The sequence below is a fragment of the Macaca nemestrina genome, chromosome 10, assembly GCF_043159975.1.
Source record: "Macaca nemestrina isolate mMacNem1 chromosome 10, mMacNem.hap1, whole genome shotgun sequence".
NCBI lineage: Eukaryota > Metazoa > Chordata > Mammalia > Primates > Cercopithecidae > Macaca > Macaca nemestrina.
In genome coordinates this window covers 59200712-59215945 of record NC_092134.1, presented here as the reverse complement: position 1 = coordinate 59215945, position 15234 = coordinate 59200712, and positions in this window count along the sequence as shown.

Below are 15234 nucleotides of genomic sequence, written 5' to 3'. Positions count from 1 at the left end.
CCATATCTAAAAATTCACGGCCTGGATTGAAAAGTTGATATCTGTTATGAACTGAATGTTTGTGTCACCTCCTCCATTCACATCAGCAAATTCATGGATTGAAGCCGTAGCCCCACCCCCTGCACTGTGAGGCTGTATTTGGAGATGGCAACTCTAAGGAAGTAATTAAGGTTAAATGAGGCCATAGGGTGGGGAGTAATGGTAACATATGATAAAAGTAATGCCCTTATAAGAAGGGACCCCAGAGCTCACTTCTGTTCTCTCACTGACTCTCTCTCTCTTTTTTTTTTCCTCTCTCTCTCTCTACCACTCCTTCTCATGCATATACTAAGGAAAGCCCATGTGTGGACATAGGGAGAAAGTGTCAATCTTCATGCGAAAAGGAGAGCTCTCACAAAAAACTAAATCAGCTGGAACCTTGATCTTGGATTTCCAGAGGTCAGAACTGAGAGAAAACTAATTCTGTTGTTTAAGCAGTCTATATTTTTTATGGTACCCTAAGCAGGCTAACACAATATTCAAAGAAGGTATTCAATTCAGTTCAATGTAATTCAATTCAAATATTTACTGTGAGGCTATGATATGCCAGATACTGTTCTACTTTTCTAGGTTATTAGGATAGTTCGATCAGGGTGGGTACAGATAAAATTCAATAGCTTCACAGTGGTTATATTCTAATGAGATAAAGCAGAGTAAAACTAAAATAACGTATGTGTGTTATGGGGAAAACGAAAGCAGAAAGGGAAATGAGGAGTGCTACAAGTTAAAATAAGGTAGTCATGATGGGGCATCCATATTTAGAAACTTATACTTGAGCAAAGACTTAAAGTGAATGGAGATGCTAGCCTGTACATATGTGGAGGAGAAGCACCATAGGCAGAGAGGAGTAAGTGCAAGGGTCGTGGGGTAGGAATCTCATTGGCAAGCTCAAAATTTAGTCAAGGAAGCCAGTATGACAAACATGCTATGTAAGAGAAGTTAATAGGAGTAAACATCAAAGAAGTAAGGAACATATGTGTGGGAATTTTCCAAATTTCATAAATACATTAAAGGGAAAGATATGAGATGGCATTGTAAATTTTTTTAGAAAAGAAGAAACATAGTCCAAATATGTTTTACAAGTGATCATTCTGGCTACAGTATTAAGCATATACTCCAGAGGAAGAGATAAAAAATTGAGATGCTGTTTTAAAGACTTTTGCTATTAGAAACCTTGGACCAGAGAGTAAGTAGTGGATGGGTAAGTAAATGTCTGATTTTGTATATATATTTGAAGGGCAGCCAATGTGTGAATTTAATGTGGTATATGAGACAGAGAAGGTAAAAAGAGACACCTGGGCCTATGAAACTAGAGGAATATTGTTACCATCAACTGAGGTGTGTGGAAGACTGCATTAGACAAAATGAGGTGGGAAAATTGAGTGGAGAAGATCAAGTTTGAGATGTCTGTTAACTATCCAGATGGATTTGGTAGGTAGGTATATTAGTCCATTCTCACACTGCTATAGGACATACCCAAGACTGGGTAATTTATAAAGGGAAGAGGATTAATTGATGTACAGATCTGTAGGGCTGGGAAGGCCTCAGGAAACTTACAGTCATGGCAGCAGGGGAAGCAAATATGTCCTTTTTTATATGGTGGCAGGAAACAGAAGGGTGAGTGCCCAGTGAAGGGGGATGCCCCTTATAAAACCATCAGATCTTGTGAAAACTAACTCACTATAATGAGAACACAATGCAGGAAACTACTCCATGATTCAATTATCTCCACCTGGTCCCTCTCACAACATGTGGGGATTATGGGAACTACAATTGAAAATGAGATTTGGGTGAGGATACAGCCAAACCATATCATTCTGCCCCTGTCCTCTTCCAAGTCTCATGTCCCCACACTTCAAAACACAATCATGCCCTTCTAACAGTCCCCAAAATCTTAACTCATTCCAGTATTAACTCAAAAGTCTAAGTCCAAAGTCTCATCTGAGACAAGGCAAGTCTCTTCTGCCTCTTCTTCCTAAATACAATGGGGGTACAGGTACTGGGTAAATACACCTATTCCAAATGGGAGAAATTGGCCAAAACAAAGGGGCTACACGCCCCTTGCAAGTCCAAAATCCAATAGGGCAGTCATTAAACCTTAAAGTTTCAAAATGATCTCCTTTGACTCCATGTCTCACATCCAAGGCAAGCTGATGCAAGTGGTGGGCTCCTACAGACTTGGGGATCTCCACCCCTGTGGCTTTGCAGGTTATAGCTCCCCTCCAGGCTGCTTTCACAGCTGGAGTTGAATGTCTGTGGTTTTTCCAAGTGCATGGTGCAAGCTGTTGCTGAATCTACCATTCTCGGTTATGAGGATGATGAGCCTCTTATCCAGTTCCACTAGGCAGTGCCCCAGTAGGGACTTTGTGTAGGGGCTCCAACCCCACATTTCCCTTCTGCACTGCCCTAGCAGAGGTTCTCCATGAGGGCTCTGCTCCTGCAGCGGACTACTGTTTGGACTTCCAGGCATTTCCGTATAACCTCTGAAATCTAGGTGGAGGTTCCCAAACCTCAATTCTTGTCTTCTGCCCACCTGCGGGCCCAACACCATGTGAAATCTGCAAAGGCTTAGGGTTTGCACCCTGTGAAACAATGGCCTGAGCTGTACTTGGTCCTTTTTAGCCATGGCTGGAGCTGAAGCAGCTGGTGTGCAGGTGAACAAGTCTTGAGGTTGTACAGGACAGGGGCACCCTGGGCCTGACACATAAAGCTGTTTTTCCCTTGTAGGCCTCCAGGCTTGTGATGGGAGGGGCTGCAGTGAAGGTCTCTGACATACCCTGCAGACACTTTCCCCATTATCTTGGTTATTAACATTTGATGCCTCACTACATATGCAAATTTCAGCAGCAGACTTGAATTTATCCCCAGAAAATGGGGTTTTCTTTTCTATTGCTTCATCAGGTTGCAAATTTTCCAAACTTTTATGATCTGCTTCCTCTTGAACACTTTGCTGCTTAGAAATTTCTTCCACCAGGTACCCCAAATCACCCTCTCTCAAATTCAAAGTTCCACATGTCTCTAGGGCAGGGGCAAAATGCCTCCAATCTACTTTACTCCAGTTCCCAAGAAGTTCCACATCTCCATCTGAGACCATCTCAGCCTGAACTTCATTGTCCATATCACTGTAAGCATTTTGGTCAAAGTCATTCAACAAGCCTCTAGGAAGTTCCAAACTTTCCCACAATTTCTTGTCTTCTGAGCCCTCCAAATTGTTCCAACTTCGGTCTACTACTCAATTCCAAAGTCACTTCTACATTTTTGGGTATCTTTACAGCAGTACCCTAGCACCCAGCACCAATTTACTGTATTAGTCTGTTCTCACACTTCTATAAGGATATACCCGAGACTGGATAATTTATAAAGGAAAGAGGTTTAATTGACACAGTTCTGCAGGACTGGGAAGGCCTCAGGAAACTTACAATCATGGCAAAAGGGAAAGCAAACACATCCTTCTTCACACGGTGGCAGACAGGAGAAGAATGAGTGCCCAGCAAAGGGGGAAGTCCCTTACAAAACCATCAGATCTCATGAGAACTAACTCAATATCATATGAGCAGGATGGGGGAAACTGCCCCTATGATTCAATTATCAGCTCCTGGTATCTTCCATGATGTGGAGATTATGGCAACTACAATTCAAGATGACATTTGGGCTAAGACACAGCCAAACCATATCAGTTGGCAATTGGATCTACAAGTATTGTATTCATAGTAGATGTAAATGTGGGAGTCTTCTGCATAAAGGCTTCATGAGATTATCATGGAGTAAGTATAGACAAAGGAGAAAGGCCAGTGGTCCTCGACACTCTCCATATTAAAGAGCTGAAGATATAAGGAGAAACCAGCAAGTGTGGATGAAGAGGTGTGGTCAGTAATTAAAGAAGGAAAACATCAGTGGTGGTGTGTGGCCTTGAAAGCTAGAGAGTAAAAAGTTCTTGTAGGAAGGAAGCCATTGGTTGTGTCAAACAGAGCTGCAATTTGATGAGAACTGATAAATAACATTGAATTTAGCCATCGTGGTTGTTGATGGCCTTGTCAAGAAGATTTTCAGTGTTTGGGGGAAAATCTGACTGGAGTAGATTTAAGGGAAAAAAATCAGAGGATAAAGATTGAAGAGCTAAAGGATTTATAGAACAACATAGGCATATGATAGTAGAACAGGTAATAATTCTTAGCTCTTTCTGTATTATATCGCAGCTCATTAAATTCTTATGGAAATTCCTAAGGCAGAGACACTTACCTCTCTTAAGATAGAATAGTGACTTGAGAGGTGAAATATCATGCCACAGTGAAAAGTTAGAACCGCAAGGATTACACACAAATGACATTTCTCTGATGCCTGACTCTCACATTCCAGGAGAACAGAAAATAAAAATATTATTTACAAAATGCCATTTGAATTTATTTTCAAAGAATGAAAAGTGGGGAGAGAATATGCTAAGTATAGATAGTGATGAGAGAGGAAAAAGTAATGAAAATGGTTCTTTATATGTGTTGGGTTTTTTTTCCAGATTTACTTTCATTTTGCTTGATTTTCTTTAGCTCTGTTTTAATTTCCTGTAGATTTCTGACTATGAGCTTACAATAATTTACATAGTCTATGCAATCATTCTAAGAAAAAGAAAAAAGCTCAGAAAATAAGAATTTGATTACATTGTGAGATAAAAGACTTGTAAGAACAAGCTAAAAATAAAATTTAAAATGTAATATCAATTGAAAACAGGTAATTTTAACTATATTAAATACTTATTGAATTATTTTTTTGTTTTGTGTATTTAGCAATTTAATATCAACATTGGTATAAGCATGAACCTGAAATAATGTAACAGGTTTATAAATTTATATATGCTAAGATATGTTCATATGTAGCATACATCATTCTGCAAATACATGGAACAAATTTGTTTATTAATTACTGATAAAAATTTATTTTGAGAAATAGTGCTTTTTAAAGTTAATATGTTCATTAAAACTACACTCTGTTGACCAAACTGGAGCACCTTATTCTTTTTATATCTTCTGAGTATGGATACATTTTAAGATTTTCTCTCAATTACATACGGTTTCTTTACAGTTAATTGGCATTGATTTGCAATCGCTGTCTTATAATCATATTTTTAAATGACCATTCTCATAATATGAAGAAAAGTACATTTTAAAGTATTTGGTTTACTTAATGACTTGTTAATTTTCCTATCTGTCTGAATCTTTTCTTATAGGATAGTGCATAATCATCAGATCTAGTACTCAAGAAATTCTACTTGAAAATTAACAATTTATTTTGAATATCAGACAACTACCACTAAATTCTTAAGGATATGAAGGCCCAGCAATTTATTGCTGAGTAACTCAGTGCTCCCCTGTGAAAACCTGCTGCTCTCACGGGGACCTGTGAAAGGTGCAAACATCTCACCTCATCCAACCTACGTATTTGCCCCTGCTTATCTTTTTTGAACTATCTACTCACATATTTTCCATGTTCAAACCCACCTGACCCAATAAGGCCCAGTTCCATTGTCACCTTCTTCCTCATGTGTCCCTGGTCTTTTGCAATGAAGGAATATCCATTCCCTAAACTGAATCAAATTTTGCATATAATCTCTCAAGGGACATTTACTAGTGTCTACATTTTTAGTTATTTATGTGTATACCTCATTGCTCTTAACTTCATGTCTTAGTGATTTCATTAACAATTTTATTATACCATTGTTGTCAAATCTGGATTAATTTCAACTGACTTCCTGGTGACTTAGAATAAATTTTGATTAAATTTTAAGTGAAGGAATTTGTGTGTTATTTTGTCAAAGCCCTTGAATATCTGAAAACATCTTTTTGTTGACATCACAGATGACCATAAAAAAGGCAGACCATAATAAATCTAAAGGTATCTAGCCCTTAACGTATTTTATTTAGTGAAAAATTTATAACTAATTAATCATTTTATCTTAAAATGTAATCGTGCCTATTACCTTGTACACACTGTCAACTTTTAAAATGACAATTTTTTAAATGCATGGCATAATTTATTTATCCCCTTGGCATATATTTCAAAGCTCCAAACTTTATCTAAAGGCCTATTTGACTGCTTCTCATGTGACACTTGTCACAGAAACTTTTCACCAATGCTACTCCTTCCATAGTCATCCTGCCTTAGGTGATGGCACCATCCCTGTGCAGTCTCTCTGGACATAAGCATGGAAGCTATTTGGAAAAAGCTGAGTAAGTTAACATTGTAGTCCAAATATGATAGAAAATTTTTGTAAAAGGGGTATTTTCAAATGTTAACAAAATATGTTAATCTACGTATTAGTACATGTTTACATAAAAGAAAATAGAACATTTGAAAATAATACATTTTCTTATTACAAAATGAGGTCCAAATCTTCAAAATCAGAGATATTCATGATTAACATTGCTAGTCTTTAAAAAAAAAAGAGTTAAACAATCATATAGAGATATACATAGCACAATATACAGGAATAAATGTTTGTATAAAACATATTTTTGAATTGTTTTGTTGGCTTTTTTGTCATGTCATTTTCATATTTCTGTTTACATTATTTATATGTGCAAAGAGACATTATAATTTAACAGTTTCACACTTTATAGGCATTTAGGCATTTTCCAATTATTTCACCAATGGAAGAAATGAAAAATAAAATGACATACAGATTATAATATAATATTTCAATACTTAAATAATTTATTCCATCAAAAATACTTATTTAGCCTCAACTTTTCTGATACAAAGTTGATGAAAACCTCTATAGAATATTGAAAAATACATTTAGGCTACCATACCACTATTGATAAATGAACAACATTCTTAGCATGTATTCATTAGCAACTCTGAACAAAGAACTGAAGAAAGGGAGTGAGCCATGTAAAGAGCTGTGCAGGGGGAGGTGTTGGACAGGGAAAGAAGTATTAAGCTTTGTACAGTGTATTTTAGAATGTTTTTTATTTCCAGGTGAAGATGTTACTAGGAAGAGTGATATACGATCCTGAATAATAGAGGAAAATGTGAAGTCACCAACTTGTAAATGCAATTTTCAAAATTGCATTTTAAATGTGATTAGAGAAAAATAAGTGTGAGTCTTGAGCTCTAAGAAATGTGAAAACGTAAAATTCTAGATGAGGAGCATCCAGCTAATAAGATAAAGAAGGAAGAGTGACAAAAAAAGAGATGCCTTTTTCCCTTTCTCAATTATTTAAAAGAAATATGAGATTGTCTCTTTCATAACTGTATGTTACAGCTTAATATTTATGAATTTGTGGTCACTTTTTATTATTTACAAAATTTTATTAAACTATTTATTTTTATATTATTGCCAAAATTCAGTATATTTTTTAATTAAAAAAAAATACAAAGGTAGCAATGTCACCAAGATGGTAGAGTAGGAGATACCAGTCTTCACCTCCCCAACAAAAAATTAAACATAGACAGCTATCCACAAACCAAAATATCCACAAACAAAAACCTCAAGAGGACTCAACAGCCTATTAAAGACCCTGCAGCAACATAATGGTGCAAACAAACAAACAAGCAAAAACAAAAATGGAGAATAGTCACACAGAAAGGCTCTCTGGTGAGATCAGCATACCCAGAAGGAGACTGCTAGGCACAAAGAATCAAGATGGAGGCAATGATTATCACCCCCGTGGTGCAAACCCATGTAGTTCCCCATGGCCCACTCTGCAGAAGACACAAGCATCTTTTGCCATCCCCTTAACTAGAGGGACACATGGCAGCACACTCCTGCCACCCAAGACGTGGCAACTGTTGAGCCACTATGGGAAAAGAGCTTCCACCTCTCCCAACACCACATGCACCCTGACCCCCAAGCCACGGCCACTCTTCAAGTGCCCACACACCAGACCTGGGTTCTGTGGCTTCACTGTGCCTTTCCACTGGAGCCATCACCATAATGAGCTAGTTCACACTCTGGGCCAAGATCTCACTGGCCATGCCTCTGCTCCAGGAACTGGCTTAGCTGTCTTAGAGAGCTAGGCTCCACCCTCAACCTAGAGCTGCTCTTAACTCTGTGCAAGCCTATGCTTCCATTCTCAGATCCCCAGCTACTTCACAAGCATTACAGCCTTGAATACTGTTACCAACTTGGTAGTGGGAGTTCCTTAGCCTGAGGCATCAGTGCTATTACTGCCCGAGATTGCAAAGCCACAGTCCCTCCATGTCTGCTCATGTTTTAGGTCTTAGCTTTATGACTGTTCTACAGACACCATTCATCAGGCACTGGTGCCACTACCATCACAAATGGTCCTGCAAGCCAGAGTCAGTGGCAAGGGGGATTCCCTCAGCCACAGTTCAATGGATCAAGGAAGAAATTATATGAGAAATTTAAAATTATCTTGAGAGAAACAAAAATGGAATATAGGAAAATTCATAAAATTCAGGAAAGCATTTCTCAGAGGAAAGTCTGTGACTATAAATGCTGACATCAAAAAAGAAGAAAGATTAATAATAAACAACCGATACTGTTACACTTCAACAAACTCGAAAGAGAAGAACAAACCCAAAGTTAGTAGAAGAAAGGAAACAATAAAGATCATAGCAGAAATAAATTAAATAGAAAATTAAAAGACGGTAGAAAAGATCAATGAAACTAAGAACTGTTTTATAAGGAAAAAAATTAACAAACCTTGAGCTTCACTAAGAAAAAAACAAAGACTCAAGTAAATAAATTCCGCTAAAAAACTGTCAGAACTAATAAATAAATTTAGTAAAGTCGCAGGATACAAAATTAACATACAAAAATCAGTAGTTTTTTACACACTAACAACAAACTATCCAAAAAATTCCATTGTATAGGAGGAATAAGTTCAACAGATCTACTCTACCTCAGGGTGACTACAGTTAATATCAGTATATTATATACTTGAAAATTGCCAAGAGAGTAGGTTTTAAATGTTCTCACCACAAAAAAAAGTGGTAAGTCTGTGAGGTGTTTAATATGTTAATTAGCTTGATTTAGCCATTGTACAATGTATACATATATAAAAACATATTGTACAACATAAATATTTATACTTTTGCTTTTTTACTTTTATGTGACAGTTTTTATGTCGATTAATAAAATAAACAAAATGCTTCATTGGTCTTCTCAGACTCGTTTAATGTTATATTACTACATATATAAACATTATATATAATATATAGTTTCTTGAGTTTGCTTCTTCACATTTTTACTTTTTTTCATTACAAAACATGTTTGTATATATCTAACATAATAAAGTAACTTCTACTTGTCAATTAGCTGCATCTTAAATGATTTGTTATGTGGTATTTCACTTCAGTTGAGTTCCTAATTTATTTTTTTCTCTTGAATCATGAAGTATGTGAAACTATAGGGTTTTAGTTTTTTTTTTTTTTTTTGAGAGAGTCTCATTCTGTCACCCCAGGTGGAGTGCAGTGGTGTGATCTCAGCTCACACTGCAACCTCTGCCCCCCAGGTTCAAGCGATTCTTGCACCAGCCTCCCAACGGACTGGGACTACAGGCGTGCACCACCATGCCCAGCTAATTTTTGTATTTTTAATGTTGGCCAGGTTGGTCTTAAACTCCTGGTGTGAAGTGGTCTGCCTGACTCAGCATCCCAAAGTGCTGGGAATACAGGCATGAGCCAACAGACCTGGCTGTGTTTCTTCTTTTTATAATTAATTTATAATTAAATACCCTTGAACCCAAACAATGAATGAATGAAACATATACATATACATATACACACACACACACGTATACGTATTATTTTATACATATACATATACATATGTATATATGTGTACGTATATATACATATACACACACACCTGTGTGTGGGTGTGATATATCACACACACATAAATATACCATATATAATATGAACATAAATTTATAAACACTAGCTTTATTACTTAGTTTAAAGGGTAACTTTTCATACATAATCTATAGCTACTTGGAAAGAATATGCTTTCTACAGTGGTAGGGTATAGTGTGCCCCTCTCTTTCTCTTCTGTCTCCTCTTTTTGTCTTTTTCTGAAATCCATTTAGGATATCTGCCTTACCATATTACTTGCTCTTTTTTTGGGTGTGTTGGCTCAAGCCTGTAACCCTAGCACTTTGGGAAGCTGAGGCGGGCTGATCACTTGAGGTCAGGAGTTTGAGACCAACTGATCAACATGGTGAAATCCAATCTCTACTAAAAATACAAAAGTTAGCCAGCCATGGTGGCACATGTCCAAAATCCCAGCTACTTGGGAGGCTGAGGCAGGAGAATCACTTGAAACCAGGAGGCAGAGGTTGCAGTGAACCAAGATCGCACCATCGCACTCCAGCCTGGGCAACAAGAGCAAAACTCTATCTCAAAAAAAAAAAAAAAAGTGCTCTTTTTCCAAAATTTCTGTATCTATATTAATTTCATACATTCAATTCCTTTAGAACATATGAGAATTCCCTACTATGACTTTAGTTTAATTAATTTTCTTCATATTTTCTCCAGCTTTTGCATCATGTATTTTGTCTATATAGTAAGGCGTATGTAATGCCTTAATTTCATATCTTCCTTAAATCAAAGTTTTTTCTTTCATCATATCTCCGAAATAAATTATTTCCAACATTATTCTTGCCATACTGATGTTCTTAAAATGTAATTGCATTGTTGACTTTGTTTCTTATTTTTTCATTTTTTGTAAAATATTTAATTTAAGCCTGTTTTTTTCTTTACAAACACATACAGATGAATTTGATTGTATTTTTAAGATTCCAATCCATCCTGAGTTTATACCCAAAGGAAAATAAATTGTTCTACTGAAAATTTCCTGCACTCATACGTTTATCACAGCACTATTCACAACAGCAAGGACATGGAAAGGAATCAACCCAGATGCCCATCAATGGTGGTACATATACACCATGGAATACTATACAGTTACAAAAAAGAATGAAATTATGTCCTTTGCAACAATATGGATGCAGCTGGAGGCCATTATCCTCAGCAAACTAACTCGGAAACAGGAAACCAAATATCATATGTTCTAATTTTTAAGTGGGAGCTAAATGTTGGGTACACACGGACACAAAGATGGGAACAATAGACACTGGAGATTCTAAAACTGGAGAGGGAGGAACAGAGGCAAGAGTTGAAAAATTGCCTATCAGGTACTAAGTTCACTGCTTGAATGATGGGATCATTACAAGTCTAACTTCAGCACTACACAGCATGCCTCTAAACAAACCTACACATGTACCTCCTGCATCTAAAACAAAATTTTAAAATAATAATAATAAATGAAATAAAATTCCAATTTAAAAACTGTAACTTAATTTATATATTGTAACACCTGATACTTTTGAGATCAACCTCACCCTCTTTTTAAAAAAACACATGAGCCGGGCGCGGTGGCTCACGCCTGTAATCCCAGCACTTTGGGAGGCCGAGGCGGGCGGATCACGAGGTCAGTAGATCGAGACCATCCTGGCTAACACGGTGAAACCCCGTCTCTACTAAAAATACAAAAAACTAGCCGGGCGAGGGGGCGGCGCCTGTAGTCCCAGCTACTCAGGAGGCTGAGGCAGGAGAATGGCAGGAACCCGGGAGGCGGAGCTTGCAGTGAGCTGAGATCCGGCCACTGCACTCCAGCCTGGGCGACAGAGCGAGACCCCGCCTCAAAAAAAAAAAAAAAAAAAGTAAAAAAACACATGATTTTAACATGTGTTAATGAAATAATATATATAATTATAAAATAATAATAATATATTTCTTTAACAGAGCTACTTCATAATTCTCAAAAAGTTTCTTATATCAAAAAGTGAGGTTTTTTAAATTTGTATTTTAATTATTACAGGTACATAATAGTTGTATTATCCTCTTATTTTGTGTTTATTTCCATCTATTTTTCTTCATCCTTCTTTCTGTGTATAAATGAGAGCTGCATTTAAATCAAACCTAAAGTTAAGCAAAAGAAGAAGAGAAACATTTCTGACTATACACTAGGCAGAGTAAATATTGATTTGCATTCATTATCTTACTCCATTCTCATAGAAATCCTCTTAATTTACCATTGTCATTATTTCTACGTTTTCAAAGGAAGAAGCTGAGGCATCAACTGAATAAATAATTACTCAAGGCCACGAACATTGCAAAGGTAGAACTAAGTCTTAGGTCTTCCAGCCCCAAAGCCTGTGTTTGTCATGTGCAGTACATTATATTAATTCTATCATGTTCAAATAATTATAACCAATAGACAATAATGCTTTTTTAGGCATGGATACAAATGATAAAACTCTTAGTTATTCTAAACAGAATTTCCTAGAAAGCTTAACAAATTCCCCCAAAGAAACAATTTTTTTACTCCACAAGTTTTTAAAAATTGGCTTAAAAGTTGAAATTTTCAAACTAAAGGATTAAGAAAACACTCTTTTCCAGTTATTTACGAATAAGCTGACTTCTAGTACATCTGTTCCATCTAACTTTTGCCATAAAATTGTAGTTTCTACAAATCTGTATATGATTTAGTCTTATGCAATAGCCAGTACTAAATAAATATAACCATACCATATAATATGTTTTTATAAACATTAAATAAATTCATGCAAAGTATACCACATGTTTATATTTCTAAAGGCAAAGCTCTGATACCAGCAATGACTTCAAAGGAGGTAGAAGACAGGCACAATTTCAGACTGATTTCTCAGCTAACATTCAGCCATTTTTAAAATAATTTATAGAAAACTGCATTAAACAAAAATGACTTGACTGTTTTAACTACTTTTCTTGCTTAAGAGAAATCACAAGCTTTAGCCGTTTAGGTGAAGTTAAACTGACTGGTACTGAGTAACTGTCAGTTTGGTTTATTGCAGTTTATCTACAGTACAGATTTTTGTGGTAAGAGCCAATAGATACTTGCTTGGTATTAAAATATCTGCTGTACTTGGTATTAAAATATCTGGCTCTGGTTTTTGCTTTTCCTTTCATTTTATAGGTTGGCATAGATTCTGCCAAAATGTGTTCTACTTTATATACAAGATGCTGTTGTAGTACTTCAAATAGCTTGAAATAGGAACACTGGAGAAGAAGGTTGTTTTTATTTAGTGAAACAAACTTCCGTCATAAAAAACACTGGCTTCAATATAAAAACAGGGGATTCTGGGAAAATGATGGCAGTAACATTATATTTAATCTCAAATATCATTATAAAAATAGAGCAGGGACGGAGCAAGATGGCCGAATAGGAACAGCTCCAGTATCCAACTCCCAGCGCGAGCGACACAGAAGACAGGTGATTTCTGCATTTTCAACTGAGGTACTGGGTTCATCTCACTGGGGAGTGCCGGACAATCGGTGCTGCTCAGCTGCTGCAGCCTGACCAGCTAGAGCTGAAGCACAGAGAGGCATTGCCTCACCTGGGAAGCGCAAGGGGGAAGGGAATCCCTTTTCCTAGCCAGGGGAACTGAGACACACAACACCTGGAAAATCGGGTAACTCCCACCCCAATACTGCGCTTTAAACAAACAGGCACACCAGGAGATCATATCCCACACCTGGCCGGGAGGGTCCCACGCCCACGGAGCCTCCCTCATTGCTAGCACAGCAGTCTGTGATCTACCGGCAAGGCAGCAGCGAGGCTGGGGGAGGGGCGCCCCCCATTGCTGAGGCTTAAGTAGGTAAACAAAGCTGCTGGGAAGCTCGAACTGGGTGGAGCTCATAGCAGCTCAAGGAAACCTGCCTGTCTCTGTAGACTCCACCTCTGGGGACAGGGCAATAACAAACACAGCCGAAACCTCTGCAGACGCAAACGGCTCTGTCTGACAGCTTTGAAGAGAGCAGTGGATCTCCCAACACGGAGGTTGAGATCTGAGAAGGGACAGACTCCCTGCTCAAGTGGGTCCCTGACCCCTGAGTAGCCTAACTGGGAGACATCCCCCACTAGGGGCAGTCTGACACCCCACACCTCACAGGGTGGAGTACACCCCTGAGAGGAAGCTTCCAAAGCAAGAATCAGACAGGTACACTCGCTGTTCAGAAATATTCTATCTTCTGCAACCTCTGCTGCTGATACCCAGGCAAACAGGGTCTGGAGTGGACCTCAAGCAATCTCCAACAGACCTACAGCTGAGGGTCCTGATTGTTAGAAGGAAAACTATCAAACAGGAAGGACACCTACACCAAAACCCCATCAGTACATCACCATCATCAAAGACCAGAGGCAGATAAAACCACAAAGATGGGGAAAAAGCAGGGCAGAAAAGCTGGAAATTCAAAAAATAAGAGCGCATCTCCCCCGGCAAAGGAGTGCAGCTCATCGCCAGCAACGGATCAAAGCTGGACGGAGAATGACTTTGACGAGATGAGAGAAGAAGGCTTCAGTCCATCAAATTTCTCAGAGCTAAAGGAGGAATTACGTACCCAGCGCAAAGAAACTAAAAATCTTGAAAAAAAAGTGGAAGAATTGATGGCTAGAGTAATTAATGCAGAGAAGGTCATAAACGAAATGAAAGAGATGAAAACCATGACACGAGAAATACGTGACAAATGCACAAGCTTCAGTAACCGACTCGATCAACTGGAAGAAAGAGTATCTGCAATTGAGGATCAAATGAATGAAATGAAGCGAGAAGAGAAACCAAAAGAAAAAAGAAGAAAAAGAAATGAACAAAGCCTGCAAGAAGTATGGGATTATGTAAAAAGACCAAATCTACGTCTGATTGGGGTGCCTGAAAGTGAGGGGGAAAATGGAACCAAGTTGGAAAACACTCTTCAGGATATCATCCAGGAGAACTTCCCCAACCTAGTAGGGCAGGCCAACATTCAAATCCAGGAAATACAGAGAACGCCACAAAGATACTCCTCGAGAAGAGCAACTCCAAGACACATAATTGCCAGATTCACCAAAGTTGAAATGAAGGAAAAAATCTTAAGGGCAGCCAGAGAGAAAGGTCGGGTTACCCACAAAGGGAAGCCCATCAGACTAACAGCAGATCTCTCGGCAGAAACTCTCCAAGCCAGAAGAGAGTGGGGGCCAATATTCAACATTCTTAAAGAAAAGAATTTTCAACCCAGAATTTCATATCCAGCCAAACTAAGTTTCATAAGTGAAGGAGAAATAAAATCCTTTACAGATAAGCAAATGCTTAGAGATTTTGTCACCACTAGGCCTGCCTTACAAGAGACCCTGAAGGAAGCACTCAACATGGAAAGGAA